This window comes from Dendropsophus ebraccatus, chromosome 2 (assembly GCF_027789765.1).
Source record: "Dendropsophus ebraccatus isolate aDenEbr1 chromosome 2, aDenEbr1.pat, whole genome shotgun sequence".
NCBI classification, from domain to species: Eukaryota; Metazoa; Chordata; class Amphibia; order Anura; family Hylidae; genus Dendropsophus; species Dendropsophus ebraccatus.
Genome location: NC_091455.1, coordinates 169,740,476 through 169,764,697, shown reverse-complemented (window position 1 = coordinate 169,764,697; position 24,222 = coordinate 169,740,476). Strand labels below are relative to the sequence as shown.

Sequence of the window (24,222 nt, the reverse complement as noted above, 5' to 3'; positions counted from 1 at the left end):
CAGCTTCATGGGTTGCTACAAAGCTAGTGCATAGCAACCCAAAAGCTGGTCATAGTACGTGAGAGGTTAATTTGAGAGGACCAGAAGTGACAGATAAGTACAGTACTGCACCGAAAAGGAGGTTGCAATGCAAGTCACAACCACTGGGGGGCCACATATAGCATAAACATGATGTGTTTGCAAAAGCATGCTTCCTTCAGAGCTGGACATCTCACCCCGCTAATCTTGAAATATGTTGAGCCAATAGGAAAAGTAAGGAAGGCTGCATTTATATATGAATGTGTGTAGTCTGCACCCTACTACTTTATCTGAAGCAGTACCGGCACTAGTCAGGTAACAAAGAGGAAGGAGTGCAACTTTTTTCCCTAGACTGCTCTTTTACAGGGCAAGCAAGAACATAGCTGAAAGCATCTAAGATCTCAGATATACTTACAAGTACAAGTACAGTGGACCAAACAGATCCTAATAGAAACATGTCTAAGAGAGTCAAATGTTGTTGAAAGAACTATGAATCCACTAATGAATAGGTTTAAATATATATATATATATATATATATATATATATATATATATATATATAAAATGGATGTTTGTAAAAGGAATATCAAAGTGGTACTCTTAGCTAGGGACTTTTTTGTTTATTTGTTTGTTACATATGCCCAGGGTCTGGTTATTTTAAAATAATAATGCACACTTACCTCCACAGCTCTAGCGCCGTAACTACTATATTACCATTCTGTCCTGTTGTTTGGTAGCTTCTGGGTCCTGGGACTGTGACGTTGCCGGCTCTCTGAGCCAATCAGTATCTGCTGCGGTGTCAGTCGCAGATTGGCTAGGCAGACCTTCAATGTCACGTTCCCAGGACCAAGAAGGGCCCAAACAACAGGAAGAAGTGATATAATAGCGGCAGCACTGGAGCTAGGGAGGTAAGTGTGTTTTATTATTTTTAAACAACCCATCCCAAGGCATATGTTAAAAAAAAAAAAAAGGCCCTTGTCCAGAGTATGTTCACACAATGTACTAACAACGGCCATTGTTTGGCACTCAAAACATGTATGTTGTGGGAACATTGCCTAAATGTGGTGTGAACCTGGACTTGGCATATGTTACCTAAAATTATACACAATACCTTGTTTTATATCGTCCTGTCCAATCAAAGCTTCACTTTAACCTCTTGAATTTTCAAAAAGAAGAATTCTAGACACCTGCAAGGGGAAATGACAAAAACAAAGTTCTGTGTGATTAAATGCATGTCACAGAATGTGATATATAAAGTACTATAATTCAATACTATAATAGTAGCACGACACCAGAACACTAAGAACTTTGAGTATGGAACCATAATATTGCTTTAAAGAAATCTCAAGAGCAAATCGTAGCATGTTCCACAATTTCCACTGCAGTACAGGGCAATTCCCATACAATTTTAATCCACCAGAATACTCCTTAAGGGTGCCTTCACACCTACCGACTCGCAGTGTTAATAACGCTGTGAGTCGGCTAGGTCCTGGCAGATCACTGTCAGTACATACACGTAAATGTAAATCTGCCGGCCGCTTAACCCCTTCTGATGCCAGCCGGCTGGCTCCCACTCCTCTCTGTATATATCACCTCCTCGCTCCACAGGGTCCCGGCGTCTTGCTCTCGCGCCCGGCCAATCAGTGTGTTGCCCTGCCGCAGCCACTGATTGGCCGGGCGGGAGAGCAGGAAGCCGGGACCCTGTGAAACGAGGACAGGTAATGTATACAGAGCGGAGCGGGAGGCGGCCAGCATCAGAAGGGGTTAAGCGGCCGGCAGATTTACATACACGCAGCGATCGTTCAGACCACTGCGTGTATGTACTGACAGTGATCTGCCAGGACCTAGCCGACTCACAGCGTTCTTAACACTGCGAGTCGGTAGGTGTGAAGGCACCCTTAGGCTGGATTCACACTACGTATATTTCAGTCAGTATTGTGGTCCTCATATTGCAACCAAAACCAGGAGTGGATTAAAAACACAGAAAGGATCTGTTCACACAATGTTGAAATTGAGTGGATGGCCGCCATATAACAGTAAATTATATAGAAATAGTGGGCACCGCTAAAAGTAAGGAGTGCTAAACCAATGCATATAAGTAACAGACAACTCCCCAAAAAGACAAAAGCATATGCACAAAAAGGTAGCACATCATAACAATACTTTATTGAGACAATAACAAAATTTACAGAAAATACCATCAACTATGCAGGGGTAAAGCAATAAGGGAGACAAACCCCAAACACTACCCTACATTAAAAACACTTAAAATGTCAACATAAGGCCTGCCGGCGTACCAGCAAGGTCTAACAACCACTCTGACCCCGGACCATATGGGTTCTAACAAAGCTGCCTAAGCAGTATCCCTATGACATATAACATCAAGAGAAATAATTAATATGAGCAAAGGGTAGATAAATGAAACGATCACCATGTACAGTCCAAAAAAATAATAAGAAGCGGGTCAGATAGGCAAGAGTCACCCCACGCGTTCCGCCGCCCAGCGGCTTCCTCAGGGATGTGGGTAATGAGATAGGGACATATTATATATACATGTGGAACATGTGAAAACAATTCCCAACCTTGATGAGATCATGTGCAGGAGAATCCGGCGTCCTGTAATGACGGGCGCCATCTTGGGGAGGCCGCGCATGCGCCGTAGGAACCAAAAAATAATAAATACAAGAGGCCAAACTTAAAAACTACAAAAACATGGCGACCGCAATTGAATACAGAGCGATCGCGCATGCGCGATGGAGGAATGGGCAACCAATGACATGTACAGATAGCTGAAGCATGATGACAATGGCGGGCGCCATCTTGGAGAGGCTGCGCACGCGCAGTGAGTATAGACATCTCACGATGATGATAGAAAAGCTGCGCATGCGTAGTAAATCCAAGCACCTAAAACCAGTAAGCGCTATCATAGAAAAGCTGCGCGTGCGCAGTAGATACAAGGGTAGAATAGGCATACGGAGGACTCCAGTAGTGCAGCGAATTCGCACTTGAGTGAAAAATGGTAGGGCATGCATATACATAATATTGAGCACTAGTGGGTTATGCCCAACACAAATCATAGAAGAAATATCATAAAAAAGGACCTAAAAATACATAAATACATATATTAGTTTAAGAGTAATAATATCAGTAGGTATATATAACGTTTAAGAGTAATAATATCAGTAGGTATATATAAAGATAGCTTGCATATAAATATTATCGATATGGAAGCTGCAGTGTGATAGCCGCTGACACCCATCAGGCATAACCTGTATAACCCTGGATATCACTAAAGACAGTAAATATATAGATGTATGAATGTGACCAAATAAAGAAATAAAAGGATAAAAAATAATAAAGTGCAAATAGTCAATAAAGACCATAGTCTTTATTGACTATTTGCACGCGTGGGGTGACTCTTGCCTATCTGACCCGCTTCTTATTATTTTTTTGGACTGTACATGGTGATCGTTTCATTTATCTACCCTTTGCTCATATTAATTATTTCTCTTGATGTTATATGTCATAGGGATACTGCTTAGGCAGCTTTGTTAGAACCCATATGGTCCGGGGTCAGAGTGGTTGTTAGACCTTGCTGGTACGCCGGCAGGCCTTATGTTGACATTTTAAGTGTTTTTAATGTAGGGTAGTGTTTGGGGTTTGTCTCCCTTATTGCTTTACCCCTGCATAGTTGATGGTATTTTCTGTAAATTTTGTTATTGTCTCAATAAAGTATTGTTATGATGTGCTACCTTTTTGTGCATATGCTTTTGTCTTTTTGGGGAGTTATATAACAGTAAATAACTGCCATTATTTCAATATAACAGCCGTTGTTCTAAAATAACAGCAAATATTTGCCATTAAATGGCGGCCATCCACTCAATTTCAACATTGTGTGAACATAGCCTTTCTGTGTTTTCAATCCACTCCTGGTTTTGGTTGCAATATGAGGACCACAATACTGACTGAAATATACGTAGTGTGAACCCAGCCTTAAAGTGCTATGAACTAAATTTTAGGTTGAAAATTCTGTGCAGCTTCATATAATTTATAAGGGTCACCAAGATCTAGATACCTTTATTTCTTACAAAGTTTAAGGCTATGTTCACATTACGTACCAGACCGGCCGTTCAGTGAACGGCCGGTCTGTGCCCGGATCATCGCGGCTGGTACTTAAGTACCGGCCTGATGATCCGGCCGGCCGCAAAGCTCTGATGCGGACGCATCAGCGCGCGCCTGCATCAGAGCTTCCCATAGCGGAGCCGCTCACTTCACTGTGTGAACTGCTGACAGGGCTTTCTGCGGCCGGAATTCACTGAATTCCGGCCGCAGAAAACTGACATGTCAGTTATTTGCGGCCCCGTATAGGATCCCGGCCAGAGCGCATACGATGTGTATACGCTCCAGCCAGGATCCCATAAAGAAACAGGCATTGTTCCATCGCACCAAAAGTACGGCCGTAGTTGCCATCTTTTACATAGTGTGAACATAGCCTAAATAAAAATATCTAGCAGCCAAAATAATTGGCTTCTAGATATTTGCAGCCACCACTAGGGGGAGCTCAGGAGTTTACTCAAGTGGCATCTATAATGAAGTTCTGCAAAAGTTGTACACATCCGTGCAAGTAAACCTTGCAACCTATTGCAAAAAGTCAGGGAAAATGATAGACATATATCTAAACAATTCTGATTATGAAAGATAAATATATACAAGGATAAGTTGGAAGATTTATTAAACCTTGGGCAAAGGAACACTTGAGTACCTGCCCATAGCAGTCGTTGAAATCATACAGACTTTTCAGTCTTACTGCCCATTGGCATAAAAACTATACACTCCAATTCAGTTCATATTACATTAGAGCTTGTACAATGCAGACATGCAAACTGATCCGCTCACTGGCTAAGAAAAGCAGCTGCAGCATGAAAAAAATAAATGTACTCATTCACACAAACCTAACAGAGTAGATTTAGGGATGTATTTTAGCAATTGTGCCTCAGGGTGGTGCTGACTCTCATTGAAAAATAGATCAGTGGTGTGGAGACTTTATTTCCAGCCAATTCTACACAGGAAAAAAGTTTGAGACGTCATTCTGTTCCAGGAGGAAGAAAACCTCATACAAGAAAAGAACTCTCATAAAAGTCGGTGGTGACTGCAGGTTGCTGGTAACCTGCTCTGCTTGAAGAGGGACAAGAACCCTGAAAGAGTTGTCTATAGTAGAGATAAGTGCAACCAAAGCATGCTCGAGATCGATTGTTTGACATATGAATATCGGTGGCTGAAGAAGCTGGATGCAGCCCTAGGGAGTCTGGGAAAACACAGCATATGGCTGTATCCATGTTTTCCAGGCAGCCTTAGAACTACACCGGTATTAAAATGCTGACTGATCAGACTCTAGCATGCTCGAGTTGCACTCATCTCTAGTCTACAGCCTTCTGGAGGACATTTCTTCTTTCTGGGGTCAATTGTTAAACAATTGTGTCTGGAATTCATCTAAAAAACATACAACAATACATTGAAGTTAGTTATTTAACCCTAGCTTAGGATGCTGAAGCTACATTGATAATACTTAAAGGAGACCTGTCACCCCCCGTGCCGGGGTGACAGGCTCCCGACCCCCAGATAGATCCCCTTATACTTACCTCATGTCACTGAGTCCCGCTTCCGGAGCCGGAGATATCCCGGTGAGAAGCCGGTGCGCGCGCTGTGGAGATGAGTCCAGCGTCCATAGAGAATGAATGGAGCCGTGCGCGCGCAGCAGAGATGAGTCCGGCTCCATTCATTCTCTATGGGCGCTGGACCCATCTCCACAGCGCGCGCGCCAGCTTCTCATCGGGATATCTCAGTCCCGGGACCGGGACCGGCACCTGCAGCGCGACTCGGCGACATGAGGTAAGTATAAGGGGATCTATCTTGCGGTCGGGAGCCTGTCACCCCGGCGCGGGGGGTGACAGGTCCTCTTTAAAGAGGTAGTGAGATGTAAAGAAACTATGCTCAGCCAATCGCGATGATGCGCTGGAGGGGGGGCAGCATGAGGGAGGGCTGGAGCAGTCCGGCCGGCCTCCTCAAGACACCCCTAAGCTGATGAAGGCCATGCTTGGCCGAAACGCGTCCTTGTACCATATGTTTGCTACACTACAATAAAGAAGCATAATCTACTTGGTGAGTGCCGGGCTCTTCCTAATATCTGAACATTTTTCTCACCTCGAGCACCACCGCCACGGAAGTGCCGTCTTCTACATATTTCTACGGCCTCCTCAAGATGACGTTATTGTCCCAAGATGTATAATGCACCACACTTCCAGGTCTAGCGTGGGTGGGGGAAAACATGGGGAAGGGGGCCATTCACTTAAAAAAAACACACATTACAAAGTTGTATAACTTTGTAATGTGTGTTATTTAGTGAGTAAATGCTTTATACCACACTACCCCTTTAAAGTGAAATGGTCAGCTACAAAAGATGTCCCGAACAGATTACACAGACACATAGCTATGTAAGCAGTGAGAATATGCAAAACTTTGTAGTTATCAGAGGTTGAAGTGCTTTAAGTGTCATAGAGGAGTGGCTATGGACTTTACGGCACTTTGATGCCCTGGCCACACCTCTATAAAACTTTAAAGCACCAATAAAAAAAAATATATATTTTTTTTGGGGTGGTAACAGCCCTACACAATTATTATACAGGTAGGGATAGTCTCACTGCTTACACAACTATATCTTCAGCTGACAGTTTCTCTTAAAGAGACATTGTCACCTATTATATCTATCACAGAACTCAGAAGTGAACATTTCTACATGGCTTGCTTCCTTCTACATCTAAGAGTCATGTCCAAGACAATCGAGATGGAGGCCAATTGTCCTGGGGTTCTGATATCATCAACCATGGGGTAACAATTGTTTTATCCTAAAAGACATACAAAAAATAGGATAAAATACAAACAATACCTTGATATACATCTTTCTTTGCTATAAAAGTAAGAAGAAGAAAAAAAACTTTGTTCCTTAACTTTACAGGGTACCACAAATAAGTTATAGGTAGAGGAATGAAGCCATGCGTACTGATCACATCTTTCTCCGTGATTTACAGAAAGCAGCAGCTCGTTTTAATAAAAACATCCCAAAACATAAAATTGATTGAACCAACTGCTGTGCTGGGCATACACAACAGCTGATCAAAATCATTCAAGATTTTTATTCCCGTACTATTTCTTTCCTACGAGCATATAAAGGGCTTGTGCTCTTCTGCTAGCCTAGCAGATTGATTCATAGCGCTTCAATTGTGATATATAAGAATTAATAACTCTATAATAATGGACATTACATTCCTTTTGTGGGCACAGATCTCAAGAATGATGCATAGGAGAGGGTTTAAAGCAGTGTCTAGGGCTCTGATAATATTGTTTAGCTCCTAATTCTCCACTTTTATGGTAGTTTTTTTTTTTCCTTCACTCTTACCAGAATCAACACATGCTTCTACACACAGTCAAGCAACAAGCCGGAATACTAGCTTTATTATAAAACAACATATGTCAGATGGTTTTAATAGAGTAATGCAAGGTTTGTGATGATGATGGTAGCGTGAAACATATATCACCAAATACAAAAAAAAAAAAGGGAAATGAGCCCAAAAAGCAATGTTCCCGCAACAATCCAGCATCACCTAAATTACATTTACACATAGCTGTTGTATAGAAGTGCATAAAAACATGTATACATAATATTCACATATAAATGTAGGGGTAAAACAGACGACAAAGGCTTGTGTCGATCTTGTGTCGATTGAACATGTGAATTTATACAGAGGTCACACATTTTTGTAAAAACAAAGTTACTTTTTGCCAAGTTTTGACAGAAACTGTTTAAAGAAAATGGGGAGACCCCAAAGCTATAACTTATGCAGTGGGTCAACTAAAAAATTTAATATTATTTATTATTTAATATTTATTTTGTGTTACTTGTACAGTATCAACATATTAAGCAGTATCACCATTCACCATATCAGAAAACCTGCACTGCCCATGAGCATCGGCACTATGTCAAGGTTGGAGCAATGTTACATAAAATATTACAGATCCATATAGTGTATATAACATGTCTACACTCCCCTGTTAAAATGCCAGTTTTTTGTCACATAAAAAAATCTGACCAAGACAAATTATATCAGATTTATTAGCCAATCACATTTACACTCGTAGTAAATAGTTGTCATACTGCTGCCATCATTTAAAGTGGTTCTGGTTAATGCCATATAAAGCTCAGCTGTTCTACAAGGATTTTCCTGATATTCTCTAAGTTGCATTTTACAGAAAATTACATGGTTTACAAACAGCTTACAATAGATCAATGGGTATTAGTCAGGAGATTTTTTTTAGATATTAGATTTAACATGAAAACCTCAAAAATTTATAAAAAAGACTAGATAAAGGAGGCTACCAAGAGGCCTACAGCTAACATTAAAGGAGCTGCAGGAACTTCTGGCAAGTACTGGTTGTGTACTGCATGTGACAATCTTACATACAAATGCTTCATAGGTCTGTACAGTTGGGTAGGGGTGGTAAGACAAATTTATAAAAAAAAAAAAAAAAAAAAAAAAAAAAAAGAGTGTGGGAAAATGTGTTATATTCTGATTGGGACAGACTTTTTTTCAGTTGGAAATGGGGCATTAGTCAAAAGAAAGGCAATTATGAACATTTTCAAATATTAGTCAATTCTGGCACAAAACCATGAAGTCTGAGGGCCCTATTCCACGGGACGATTATCGTTCGCATAATCGTTAACAATAAACGATCCAAATGACCGCTATTGCAAAAGACCTGAAATTGTCCATCCATTTGCATGGAACGAATCGTTACTTATGATCGTTCTTGTCTTGTCGCGGCTATTGCGTTCGTCACTACTGCGAACGACCGAACAATGTCTTATTCAATGTGAAGGATTTGCGAACGAGCAACGATAAAAATAGGAAATAGGATTAAAAATCTGTGGGATGACATGTAGGGGGTTGTACACAGGAGATCGACAAATCGATCACGCAAGGAACGGCTCGCAAAGACTCCTCCCTGAAAAGTAAAAAATTCTGTGCGGGAACATAGCCTAAAGGTGAAAATTTCTGAAATACTATTCTTTTTCCACAAGACAAAAACCTGACACTATGAAAGCTTTGTATCCACTGTAGTTCTGTAGTTGAAGAAAAGTTCTTGAAGTTCAGCCATGGATGGAGAGATGATGCCGATAAATGATCGACATTTGACTAGCGGTGGCTGCTAAAGTTGGATAAAGCCCTAAGGCTATGTGGATATAGTCATTGGCTGTATCCATGTTTTCCAGACAACCTTAGAGCTTTATCCAAGTTCAGCAGCCACCGCTAATCAAATGTCGAACGATCGGGTTTGGATGGACTCGAGCATGCTCAAGGTTCGCTCATCTCTAGTAATAATCCTTGGCTGGGAAACTCCTGGCACATTTCACTTTAGCACAACTTCCCCAACCAGCAAAAATAAGATGTTTCATACCTATAATTTGGGGAGCTGCTAATTTTGCAATTTCCTAACATTTTTGGTAAAGTCCTTGCAAACAGTTGAGTTGTTCCTTAGTCAATCTATGATAAAATCCACAATAAAGTTAGGATAATGAGCTACAGGTATATATATATATATATATATATATATATATACACTCACACACACACATTGAGGAAAGCGAGGATTTGAAGAACTTAGTATGAAGATGGTAATACATTATAATGGCACAGCATAGAAAAAAAATAAGCCCAGATTCCTTTAGCATACCTTATATCTTACATACTAAAGTCAATTTATTTTATTCATTTTAAAGCTACAAACAGACTGATGTGTAAAGAATATGTGACAACCATTTCCACAAACTTCCATCTTCCTTGATCATCTCATATTCATGAAATGGCAAATAGCCAAGAAAATAATTTCCCGGGCCTTAACTACTCATCATCTGTATATTTCTTACAAATCTGTGGCTCTTCAGCCTATCGGTGAGACAAACAAACAATTTTACCTTTTTTTTCAAAAACTCCAGCGAGGGGGCTTTTGTCGTAGGATTTCTCGTCTTTTATTGCTGAAGCAATTTTATTTGTGTCACGGTGAAGGACAAAGATAAGCCAACTGTTTAGATTCTTCCCCTTTATGTTGCGGCTTTGATCACTAACAATGCTGCGTGAACAGTCAACAGAAGGCTGACATTTCATAAAATATGCAGTGATAAAAACTAATACTGCAGCATCTGGGAACAATATATAAAATGCAGAAACACACCTAATAACTGATCTTAAATTACAAGTTACGAAAATCCATAAAGCCAGATTACAACTTGTGCCTGTTTTTTTATTTATTTTTATCATAACGTTAAAGTTTTCTAGGAACGTAAGGACGAGGCATTACTTTTCATTTTTTTAAGGAACATCTCCTAATTAAAGAAGGTTTTGTTTTCTAGACAATTTACAAGTGCTTTTTTTTTTTTTTTTTACAGTACACCACTAATTTCCATTACAAAAACCAAACTAAAACCCGCAGAAAATAATACGATTAAAGGACCGAGGCAGACAACAAAATATAAGTGGAATTTTTTTTGAAGGATATCAAAAACCAAGAGCAGCTGCACGTCTCAGAATGGAAGAACTAGCTGCCATCTTTTTGTAGATGGTATAAAGTGTGGCTTTAGATCAGCCAGAAGGAGACACAGGTGTTCTAACGTGAGTGTAAGATATCAAGGAGTAGAAACCGTAGATAATGTATGACGGAATATTTGGAATTGGTGTTAGCATTCAATATACAATGAATATGTATGTTTTAAATGCTATGAGCACAATGATAAGCATTGAATCATTGCTCCAGCACACAGAGAATAAGGAAAACTAAAAAATAATGATGATTAGAAAAAGTTATTAGTTTGTGTATAGTGCTCCTATGGAGACCTGTGTACAATAAGTAATACATGGTTATACACTGCAAACAAGACATGTGTACCGTGATCTGGCAATGTTATATCCCTGTTTCTTACAGAACTATTCCTGAGCTTGTAGAGGAATCTTTGGAAAGGGCAGGTTGGTATTATTCACACACACACAACATGTCATTTATGTCCATGGGGGGATAATCCCTTTAAAGCTATCCTTTACAGCCACATTTATCCAGATTAAACTACTTTATTGAACAGTATCTAGACCTTGACCACAAAACCAAGATGCATGGAATCTGGAAAGAAATGCCTGCAAATGCTAACAAGAAGGCTAAATATGTTAGACTAAAGGCCTGTTCACACTACGGAATCTGCGTCAAAATTCAGTGCGGAACCTCCCCGTGCAGAATCCTGCCTTCTATCTGTTTGAATAGGAGGGCTCGCGTGCCTCCGCTCTCTGCTCAAAAGAAGTGACATGTCCCCCACTCATGTTTTACACATGGGATTGGCCCAACATTTGAGAACCATTGTCAGATAAACCGCAAGACTAATATGGTTATATAGACATAATATAATATACTTATTAAAGGGAACTTTTCAGGACAAGTCGTCCTGTTTGTACATGAAGGGTAAGACTATTTTTAGCCATTATATAACCTATATTGGTTGTTATTTTTTTGTTTCTTTTAACATTTTCCCCCTGCAAGTTTTAAGTTTCACAATTTTTTTTTAGGTAGGACCACATACACACTTAAGAAATGACAGAACGGGAAGGGGGACATTATAAAGCAGTTATGACCTGTGTAAACTTTAACCCAGATCCATGGTGAGATCTAAGGGTGGTATTACACGGGCCGATGGGGCCCGATAATACCTGTAAACCTGGACCTATTACACGGCCCGATAATTGTTAAACAAGGGCTGCAGGGGCATTGTTACCGATGTCCTTGCAGCCCTTGCTTAACTATAAACTTTACCTATCCACGTTCCAGGGCTGCTGCTGCAGTCTTCTTCTCCATGGGTCCTGCGCGCTCTAACTTCAGAGTGGCCTGTCAGCTGACAGGCCGCTCAGCCAATCACAGGCTGATTGGCCAGACGGCCTGTCAGCTGACAGGCCCCTCTGAAGCTAGAGCGCGCAGGACCCGGGTAGAAAAAGACGGCAGCAGCAGTAGCGCTGGAACGTGGATAGGTAATGTATTTAGTCAGTCGCCGGCCGCGCACCGCTATAACGACACAAATAGGTCAGAAACTATATCAACGATCAGCCGATGATCGTTGTATTTATTACATGGAGCGACAATCGTCCGAATCGGAGTGTTAGTACCCTAACACTCACAGCTTATGTACTCCCTCTGCAGTCTGCCTGCTGTTGTCTTTCCAGTCATTGACCCTCCCATCTTCCTCCCTGCACTTACCCCTTTCATAGACTTGTTTGGTAAACATGTAACCTGATCCTTCAGTGAGCCGTCAAAGCTGGGGTTTTTACCCAGTAAATGGTGAACTGGGGAGGTGGGGGGAGGGAGGAAAAGAGGAGAAAGAGGCATTTCTTTCTGATAAGATTTATAAGAAATTTTCTTATGTTCACTTCTGATTTATGCAGTTTGTTGAAATGAACAAAATAATACAATGCTTCTACAGCAAATATGCTACAGGTTATTCCTAAGTTATGTACACACATACTATACTAGCAGTATTGAAAGCTGCATTGCTTCTGTTACTTGGCTCCTTGACAAGCGAGAATATCAACCTCCTGCATTTCTTATTTCATATTACTTCCTTTTCCTTCATGAGTGTGAGTCAGAAGACAGCAAAGTATAAAGTGTTAAACAAAAGCCATATGTAGTGTTTTATAAACTCTAGAGAAGGAAGGAACACAGCACAACAGTTAAGTATGTGGGAGGTAATTGTCCTTGTGCTTATAATTAGCATTAGAATTTTAGGGATTCTGCTGCCTAATACCCACCCACTGCCTGTTATCCTTACCATGGTTACTGGGACTTTGTAGACAGAAATATTTTATCAACACCATGTAATTGTATCTTTGCACTTTGTTTTGTAAAATAAATAAATAAACATTAATGGGGGCTCTGTTTGGTGTTTCCGTTTGGACGGGATCCATATTAAGTAACAATTCTGGGATGATGGTATAATTGCAATATTTATATCTAATAACAGACATGGAGCTTCATCTGGAAATAATGCTCATTTTTATCTTTTCATACTTAATAGGCAAAGTTATTTTAAGGCATGATAAAACAATTGGAGGAGAAATCTAAAAATCTAAACACCCGTTAAGTGCTGGCAGACTTCATGTGCACAGCTTCGCTGTGTAGCAAAAATTGCATGTAATCAAAATAAAAGTTTGAAAGTAAGCCTATGCTGATCTATACATTGGATCATTTCTTACATAGGAAACTGCTAGAAAAATGTCAGACAATGGGTTCTCCACTTGTCCCTTGAAAATAAGCAGATTACAAGCTGTAATCTGTGTGTAGATTGCTGTGACTTTAAGGCTATGTTCACACTACGTATATTTGAGGCTGTATATTTGAGGCTGTATAGCAACCAAAACAAGGAGTGGATTAAAAACACAGAAAGGCTCTGTTCACATAATGTTGTAATTGAGTGGATGGCCGTCATTTAATGGCAAATATGTGCTGTTATTTTAAAACAACGGCTGTTATATTGAAATAATAGAAGTTATTTACCGTTATATGGCGGCCATCCACTCAATTACAACATTATGTGAACAGAGCCTTTCTGTGTTTTCAATCCACTCCTGGTTTTGGTTGCTATGAGGACCTGACATGAGGACCAAATACTGCCTCAAATATACATAGTGTGAACGCAGCCCAAAAACGCTAGCGCAGCTAGTGAAACATGCCAGTCTAGCGGACATGGCGTTTTTAACTGCTGCATTCCTGACTAGGTTGCTATACAGTACGGCTATAGACCCCATGGCATAGGGAAAACAGGATTTAGAAAGAGTATACAAAATTGCTCATTCAGGCAGGCAAATACCCAGGGACCATCCCGTACTGTATACTCATTCCGGTGATCCGCACTGCAAGGAAGGAGATTGAGTGAAGCGGAGTGCTCCAGCATGAGACTCCTAACTGCATCCTAGCCTTTATTCAGCAAACCTGGTCGACCAGCGTCCCACTTACGGCACCTCACTCAAAGTAGATAAATGATCCTGGTATGGTTGTACCCACAAAAGGAACAGGAAAGCATTTTAAATTGGCACCCATTTGGTTTATGCTGTACCTTTTTAAGTCGAATCAATAAAAGTTACTTTTTATGCCTTCAGGTAAAACAGGGTATGATACTGAGGATCTCCCTAAGATATTGATTCATATGTCAAGGTGTACCCCCTGAACAGGTCAGGATCAATTGGATAAAAAAACAAACAAAAAAAACAAAACACGTGTGTAGATTGGAGCACAACTCCCATGGAGATTGTAGTTGGAGTGAAACTCAAGCATGCTCCAGTCCAACTGTTCAGCATTTGAATACCAATGGCTAAAGCCACTGGATGCAGCACTAAGAAGCCCCGGACTCCCTCGGCCTGCATCCAACTTCTTTAGCTACCGGTATTCAAATGCTGAATGATAAACTCATTGGGCTGGTCCCCTGTGACTTCTGCCTGCCCCACTGGCCTGGAACCATAGATATGTTCTCCATACCCACACAGGAAGAGATCTATTAAGACTGGTTGGAAAAAACACTGGGGGTTGGAATGGAATACCAGGTTCCCTTTGAAGAGAACTAATAAGTATGAAAATATTGTGCAATCTATTAGCATTATGTTATAGAGCAGGAGTGCACCCTCCCGCTATATACCTCAAAGCACCCTTAATATATATATATATATATATATATATATATATATATATATATATAATAAAAAAGTATAACAACAGCAAAACATATCATAATGTAAGAGAACGAAAACCATTGAGGAGCACAACAAAATGGGGGCTTACACCCCTCCAGAATCTTGCAGGTAGTTGATGAATAACATGAATTATATTTAGCTGTGCTTATGTATTACCCTTTACCTATTTTTTATCTATGCCGGTACTAGTTGTTAGAAATACCTACAAGCCTTCACATTACAAATAGTTTTGCTCTGTACTTGTGCAAATGATGGGCGGTTGAGTTTTCCTCTAATATCTAAAAACTTATGAATGAATATAAAGCAGTGTGGGAGCAAATCACGAGGAGAGCAACACTGATACAAATTAATTTTTAAATGTGTTGCCTTTTGCTTTTAGCAAGTGGTCTTGAGACGTAAATGTGACATCTCCAATGTAAAACGAGGGATTATCATGGAATAACAATGAGAGGCTTAAAGTCACACATAGACGCACACACACATCCAGGGTTACATCAGTGAGACAACTCTCCGTGCTGCTCCCCGACTGAGAAGGTTTGCAGGGCAAGGATCCAGCAGAAGTTTCTCTTGTATGTTTGGTCAGTAAAGGAATTGAGGTTAATGGTTAATATTTAATGTCACCTGCAGCCAGTGACTGCTTCTTCTAATGTAAGTGACAGATAAACAGAAAAACACTCCCTGGATGATACACAAAGCACCACACACCATAAGTGCATTTTTATTTTTAAACCAACTCAATTTCTCAAATGGATAACCAATGTTCCTACTAATTTACATTAGAAATTGAGTGAGGCATGAAAATTGTTCTGATGCACGGCAAAAACATTGCTACTGCAGAAGACCGACAATGACTGGCTGTAGCAAAACAACACTAAAAGTCATACATTCATGTAAGACACAGGAATCCCACCATGTAACTGACAATGGGGCCAGGGACAGAAGCCTTTATTATTATGTTTTTTAGTGTGCTTGATACTAGACAAGAGGGATATGAAGGTATTTCCTTCTCTAGCATCAATGGCATATGTAAATGATGGCCCAAGAAACACATAAATCCCTCGTATGCCTGGACAGCTTCATATGGTGTAATGCATTTATCTAGGGTCCCTGTTATTTTCCAAAAAAAAAAAAAGAAAGCATATATATGGAAAAATATTGAACATGTTGGAATATCAAGAAACACATGAATAAAAACATAATATAAAAAAAGGAAAAAAAATACACATATGAATGATACAAACATTACATGAAACTAAATCTTGCTCACGGCAGCAGTAGTAGTGTCTCTAATACAAATGTGGTTTGGCAGAACAATGATAAGCCTCTAATACACCAGAGTGGGTAACTCACTCAGGCACAGGTATGTGGCTACGTGGCACAAAAGAAAACAGTAAAGGCCATACTACACGGCCCGATTTGCTGAATGAGTAAGCGCCAGTCTGCTAGACCGTCGCTCGCTTACAGAGCCTATTACACGGCTTCACTCTTGTGTGGTAAGGGCTGCATGGCCATCATTAACGCTGCTCCTTCAGTGGCGGCTCCAGTCAGTTAGGAAGAGGCAGGAGGACACCTAGGTGCGTAGGCAGGTAAGTATATATGTTTATTATTCATTACTTATTCCTATTGGCCTTCATCCATGCACCTACTATTACACAGATAGATGCGCAGTCACCGGACAATAATTTTTCAATATGTTGATAGACAACGGTCAGCCGATGATCGGCTCCTCAGATGATTTTTGTCTTCATTACACAGGGCAATATCTACCAGAATCGGCCAGCGTAATAGGGCCTAACAAAGAGTAGCATAAATCAAGTCAAACAGATCTATCTAAGTTATCTATCGTAGTGAAGCCTAAGTAGGGTCCCTGTTACGGTGACTCTGTGGTATCTTCCACCATGTCCACAATGTGTGATATGACTTATATACTGTATGGAACACCTGACTTCAGGAACAGGTGGAGAACACCTGCACTTAATCTACTCTTGAAGGAGAGAATGTATATGAAAGTCTAGTCAGTTCAAAAAGAACAAAAAATATGATCATGTCAGATCAACAGATGTGAAAATAATGTTTAATCCTTAAACCATTAAAGAAGGTTATACACTTTTGTTCAAACATTTGTTTAGCCAACAATTCAAACGATTCTTTCCCATGCAGCCGCGTCATCAGCCACTCAGCTGCGATTGGCTGACCACAGTTATGCTCAGCCAATTGCAGCTGAGCATCGGATGACGCTGCAGAGGGCGGCCGGCATTCGGAACAGTCGGAGCTGTTCGCTGGCCGGCCGAAGAAGACGTCACTGACTGAAGATTGGAGACGGGGGTCGGCACGTGACAGGTAATGTATACCGCACCACACTTCCGGGTACACGGGTGGGGGTGGTGGGACACGGGGAAGGGGGCCATTTACAGACATAACATACATTACAAAATTGTATAACTTTGTAACGTGTGTTATTCTGTGAATAATTCTTTACCGCCGCACTACCCCTTTAATGATAGCAGCAATGAAAACGTTAAAACATCAGCTAAACTTCTCATTGGCAAAGCAATAATTGATGACTGTGCACATAATGTTAATAGCCAAAGCCATCCAAATATTAACAGAGAGCGAAGTGATGAGCTACAAAGTAACAGAGCAAGAGACCACTCAATAAAAGAAGTGCGAGCTCTTCTCTGCAAGGAAGGCTATTCAAATAGACTTTGATTAACATATAAAATAAACACATCTAAATTATATGCAAAACTGAACAAAGGTGTACAGTATATGGATCTATATAGCAAAAAATCTATAAAAAAACTGTGATGTCACTGTCATTTAGAAATGTGCCCCCATAAAATAAACCTGACAATGATGACTAACAAAATAATCACTGCCCTCAAAAGACCTCTAGACTTGCGTCCACTAACATTCACACATCAGCCACAACAATAAAACTACTGACACATGAAGGGAATAACAATGATCATCTTGTGGCAATGGCTCCTGTCAAACACTGAGATATATTATACTGTATGTGAACAGTCAATTGATGTGTTGGAGGAACAATAGTGACGTCCAACAATCTGAGTGAGTTTGACCTGGGTCAAATTATTTAAGTGGCCTTGTGTTTGTGCTATGTACCTGGGAGAGGATGATGGCACCAAGATGTACTATGGGAAGAGAAAGCCAGTAGGGGCAATGTAAGGTCTGGGCACTTTTCTGCTGATGTTTCGCCTTTGACATGTACCAGCTGCATAAAACATTGTTGCAAACCAAGTACATTTCTTTTGCCAATGGTATTCCCTAAAGACAGTGGTCTCTTCCAGCAGGATAGTGTGGCCTGGTACACTGCAAAACATGTTTAGGAACAGACTGAGGAATATGTCAAAGAGTTCAAGTTGTTGAGTTGTCCTCCAAATTCCCTAGATCTTAACCTGATCAAGCATCTTTGTAATGTGCTGGGAAAACCAATCCAATCCATGGAGACCGCACCTCACAACTTATCGGATCTCCTGCTAGCGTCTTAATGCCAGGACACCTCCAGTGGTCTTGTAGGGTCCATGCCTAGATGAGATGTTTGGGCAGCAGTAGGGGGCCTATACTATATTAGGCAAATAACCTAAATGTTTTGGTTGATGTTGGGGCAGTTTACAAACTATTAGGCTGGGTTCACACTATGTATATTTCAGTCAGTATTGTGGTCCTCATATTGCAACCAAAACCAGGAGTGGATTAAAAACACAGAAAGGCTCTGTCCACACAATGTTGAAATTGAGTGGATGGCCGCCATATAACAGTAAACAACGGCCATTATTTCAATATAACAGCCGTTGTTCTAAAATAACAGCGAAAATTTGCCATTAAATGGCGGCCATCCACTCAATTTCAACATTGTGTGAACAGATCCTTTCTGTGTTTTCAATCCACTCCTGGTTTTGGTTGCAATATGAGGACCACAATACTGACTGAAATATACGTAGTGTGAACCCAGCCTTATACTATTTAATTTTGCCCAAAATGTTATATCACCAGCAATGCTAAATAGATTGGCTGGACTAAAGAGAAAAGCTATTACATCTTTATCAAATACTGACATGTCAAACTACCTATATAGTAAAGCTATATACATATCATAACTTTATACAATGGTATAAGCGTCTGCGTATCAACATAAAATAGAAGGGCTTTTTGTTCGGTTAAATATTTAAAGCTATGTACCAGTTCACTAATATAAAAGCATTAGAGTTGCTCCTTTAGCCAAAGGTGATTGAAATAAGATCTGCTATGAATTCCCTGTCGTGTCCAGCATAGCTATTAACAGATTATTAAAGATTTTGAAGGTCTCTTAGCAGTCCTTTAGGTTATTACTGGAAAGACTTCAAAAATCAAAAGTGAGGGATGTCAATAAAATATTAGTAAATAGCTTTTTATGCAATTTAAAGGGAACCAATCAGGACAATTGTGCAGATATAGTTCCTAGCAGCACAGTATAGATCTACTGTGCAGCTCGCGACATATACCAGCCGCATCTGCAGCAGTAGCTTTACATCAGGGAAAATGTGTTTCATTCTGCCGCATAAGGCTGGGAGAGGGGCGGCAACTATGATCTGGGCGGGGAGCTGTCTATGATTAGTCACTGCCACTAGCGGGTCTCTGCCTGTCAACAATCCCCGCAGGGCATGCTGACAGGTAGAGAGCTAATCAAAGGTGGCTCTCCTCTCTCAACCTTGCGTGGCAGTATACAGCTCCCCCCCCCCCCATTTAAAAGCTACCACTGCAGATGTGGCTTGTAGCCGCAGGGAGCAGCACAGTAGATCTATACTGTGCTGCTGGGAACCATATCAGCACAGCCGTGCCGATTGGTTCCCTTTAGAGAGGTTTTCTGTTGCCACAATCATAGGTAATCATAGGTAAAGGAAGGCAAAAAAAATAAAAAAATAAGTTAGAATCTCCTGCACAGTCCTGCTTTACCATCACAATAATGACCGATCCCGCAGATCAGCTTTTTATAACCTTTGTCCTCATACACAGGAAAAGCCCAAGTCAAGCAGAGCCCACATTATGTGAACACACCCTTCTGCTATATTAAAGAAGCTCCCCAGTGAAAATTATATTTTCATGCGTAGGACGCTTATGCCCATTAATATAGATGTGAACTTTTAACCTGTTTTCAATGCTTCTGTCATCTGTAATTACTAGCGATTGTTCGCTTGGGACGCTGATCAGCTGCACTGTGGTTGATCAAAGTCCCACGTGCACGGCCAGCTTTACACTCACTTGCTTCTATGTGTGCAGGGGGTTAAAATCAGCCAGTGTGACTCTCTTTCTCTAGCTACAGACTTTGCAGCGCATGAATGCTGCCCTTATCTGGGCTGCGGACAGGGGTCTATCTGTAAACATAAATTTGGGTCAAGAAATCTTAACATTGATTTGGTATCATTTGATATTTATCTCATAATTCAGAAGTAATAAATATAAGATTAACAGCTTACACTGATTTTTTCCCCCTGAACTATGGTTATATATTCAGTACTTTTCCTACATGTTACATTTTCCAGGAAACATTCTGCATATGGTGAGGCTTTCAGTGCCTGGAGCTACAGTGAAATAAGCGATATCTCACTTGAGGTACAATAATATCTCTTCAGGTTATGTTAGCCCATCATCATCAAAGCACATTTATTTTCAGTGTTTTGATGTATCAGATGCACAGAACCAGGAGGCATCTACTGTTTTCTGAACAAAATCCATAGGTTAATATTCCTAAACTGTGCGTGCAATGTAGTTAACCTTAAAAGAAAAGGCCATAACAGTTTACCGAGCCGGAAGTCTTAAGGCTTAGTTACGTAAGATATTCGTACCTACCATTAGCATCACAGTAGCAACTTGAGAAAAAGGATGCTAGAGATGAATATAGCTACTGAGTCCTGAAATTATATCTGAAGCGACTGTCATACAACAGATTTTTAGACTTAAATAGTCACTGGAGTGGCATTTCAAACAACTTCCCAGCCAATGTCCTAACATATTTCTAAATCACTTTATTATCAAGAAGGACTCCGTACCCATTAAAACAGCTCAAATGTCTTGGCAACTCTATGTCTCACTTAAGACCATATTACACAGCCTGATGTTCCCGGGGAAGCGATCGCCAAACGGTCAGTTCAGCGCTCGCTTCCCTCTCGTTCCCCTCTCACTGCCTGGGCTATTACACCCTATTACAGACAGCAAGCGGAGAGCAGCAGGGGGCCAAATGCCGCCGCTCCTATTACACATAGCAACCAAATCATTATCTTTCATAACGTGGAAAGACCACAATCACCCAACATTGAGCATGCCGGCCAATTGTGGCCTGTCAACATGTGCTATTACACTAGGTGATTTATCGTCTTAAATAGAGATGGTTCGAGTCCTTCCGAACCCGAACGTTTGGCATTTGATTAGCGGGGGCTGCTGAACTTGGATACAGCTCTAAGGTTGTCTGGAAAACATGGATACAGCCAATGACTATATCCATGTTTTCCACATAGCCTTAGGGCTTTATCCAAGTTCAGCAGCCACCGCTAATCAAATGCCGAACGTTCGAGTTCAGATGGACTCGAGCATGCTTGAGGTTCGCTCATCTCTAGTCTTGAACCATTGCTGTCCATTGCCTGTTGATTTCTGTCTCTCGTAACAGATGGACCAAGGACAAAAACACAGAAACTGGGACATGGGGTTCTGCATCTGCCATTTACAGGAGATGGAAAGAGCTAAGTACCTGCAAGCTGTAAGCCTGTTTGCCTGCTAAAGCTGGCCCCACATGGTTCGCAAGAAGGTAATCCAAAGTTTCCAATTAATGTTTCACCAACTGTAAAGCTTTTTTCTTTGCAGTTTATCTACAGTGGTGGTAGATACAAATTCAACACTCACTCGTAAACTTCAAGTTAAAGTCTTTATTTCAACTACGGATATCAGGGAGGGAGGATGGGAAGGTGCAGATGTGTCCTGGGATGGCCTTTTCGGGGACCACCCCTTTGTCGACCAGGTGGTGGTCTCAAAAACGTCCGTCCCAGGACGCATCTGCACCTTCCCACCATCCCTCTCCTGCTATCCGTGGATGAAATAAAGACTTTAACCTGAAGTTCACGGGTGAGTGCTGAATTTTTATCTACCATTACACCCAAGTTTGTCTGCAATCTATTTTATGTACCCCTAGTCAGCTGTCTGTATTCCATGGAAATGGACTTGTTTGCTTTCATTCCATACTCCCTTAAATTGGATTTGAGGTGTGTGGTGCAGGTTGACTGTTACTCCAATAAGCATTAGTTTATCTACAGTACTGAAATGTATCCCCTCCATGTACACATAACCTCCTGCCCACCTGAATTTTTACACTTCGCCTTGAGTCTCCTTTAAAAGCCAGTGTATCAGTGAAACAATGTCTCACACCTTACCTTATATTTGGAATGTGTCATGTTTTTAAGGGCCTGCGAGTCTCTTGTGTATAACAAAACAAAATGTAATGATTATGCACTAATTTGTTTCTATGTGTTAATAAAAATAGATTAGATAAAAAAAAAAAAAACAGTGTATCAGTAGCCCCTTCTCCCTGCACCTGCCATCTACAGTTCTGTACTATGTAAATTATTCCCCCATAACAGAGACAGTCCTTTCACCAGCACTATGTCATGGCACAGCAGTAAGGAGTGTTGTGTAGTGATTGTCTAGGCAACTAAAATAAAGTACAAGCTTGTGTCTGTACTACTGGCAACATCCCAGCTCTGTTTCCGACTCTTGATATGGAGAGAATGAGAAATAGGAGACTCTCAGGGGATCAATGACAGAAGAGTACTAAAATCACCTTGTCACCACTCTAAGGGTTAATTTAACAAATCCAGGCGAGTTTTTGAAATAACAGGCATGCTTTAAAGTTTTTCCCATGAACTCTATACTAAAAATCGTACATTTATGCATTCCTCTGTAAATATCGCTTTTAGGTGCTTACGTGCACTTGTTTTGTTGAGTTTATTCTAGTTTAGATTGCTTTCTAGTAACTATTCAGTGCCCAGGTGGTCCATTCCTAAATGCTACAAATATCTATTCTGTGTCCTGCTAAGGAGGAAGAACGTGACACTAAGGAGGAAGACAGGTCACGTGAGAAGCATGCACCTCAAAAAAGCTGTGTGTGCAGAGTGTGCCTCTGAGCTCTGCATCCAATAACCTTTAATGGCAGTCTACAGCTGCTAAGTCTACGATGTGGCATGTGCTGCAAAACCATGTTTATAAGCAGGGAAGGCAACCACTGGTTAAATCCATGGTTGGCATCTGACCATCTACAACCTTATCAATGGAGACTCTTAAATGAGTATTTTATTGGATTTTTGTCTCCCTGAGCTCAGTGATTGCTGTGTTTTGTTGGTCTACTTTTCATTGCCCAACTTGGCCAGAATCCTGCTCCACACTGACGAGGGGCGAATACCCTGAAAAAAAAAGGTCTGTGAATGGATGTCTGGCTTTGGTAAACCCTTGTCATGTTGCAATACTCACAACTGAGCTAGACTTTGACGTACAAGGAGCCACCCTGGTATTTCCCTATTTGTAGCCCAATACTTGCAACTGAGTGGGACTTAAAGTGACTCTGAACCCGTAATCTGTCTCCCCCCCAAACCACTTGTACCTTCGGATAGCTGCTTTTAATCCAAGATCTGTCCCTGGGTCCATTCGGCAGGTGATGCAGTTATTGTCCTAAAAAACAACTTTTAAACTTGGAGCCCTGTGTCAAACTGCCATGGCCTAGAATGTCTGTGCCCTAACCTTGTACCACCACTGGCAGGATTTTACCTATTTCTCTGCAGTGAACACTACACAGGTGCCTTAAAGAGGACCTGTCACCCCCCTATACTCACCTGATCCCGCTTCCTGATCCGGTCGGGTCACGGAGATATGAGCGCGCTAACAGGAGAATCCGACGCTCATAGAGAATGAATGGGGAGTCCAATGCTCCTTCATTCTCTATGGGCATCGGACTCTCCTGTGAGCGCGCTCCGGGCTTCGGGCGCTCATATCTCCGTGACCCGACCGGATCAGGAAGCGGGACCCGGCGGGATCAGGTGAGTATAGGGGGCTATAACGGGGGGCGGGAGCCTGTCAGCCCGGCACGGGGGGTGACAGGTCTCCTTTAACTATCCAGCCCATGTGTAGTGTTCACACTGCTAATGAACAGAAAAATACCTGCCTGGGGCATTCCTAATGATGAAGAGGGCGGGGAGGAGGGACAGAGAGGTTGTGCTAGCCTAATGCACAGATAGTCTAGGCCACACCTGTTTGACAGAAATATACAACAGGACAGCGGTATAAGAGCAGGTATGCTGGGAACACAAGAAACAAAGCTAAATGTTTCATTATTCCAAAG

At 41.1% G+C, this 24,222-nt stretch overlaps 1 protein-coding gene across 3 annotated transcripts in view; it reads right to left on the bottom strand.

The window, feature by feature from the left end:
• TBC1D5 (TBC1 domain family member 5) overlaps positions 1-24,222 on the bottom strand; it is a 404,938-nt gene that overhangs the window by 326,629 nt on the left and 54,087 nt on the right. For all 3 annotated transcript variants that reach the window (XM_069958701.1, XM_069958699.1, XM_069958700.1), the window contains one exon: positions 1,130-1,205. The gene's annotated coding sequence lies outside the window, so the exon portion shown is untranslated. The remainder of the gene's footprint in view (positions 1-1,129; positions 1,206-24,222) is intronic.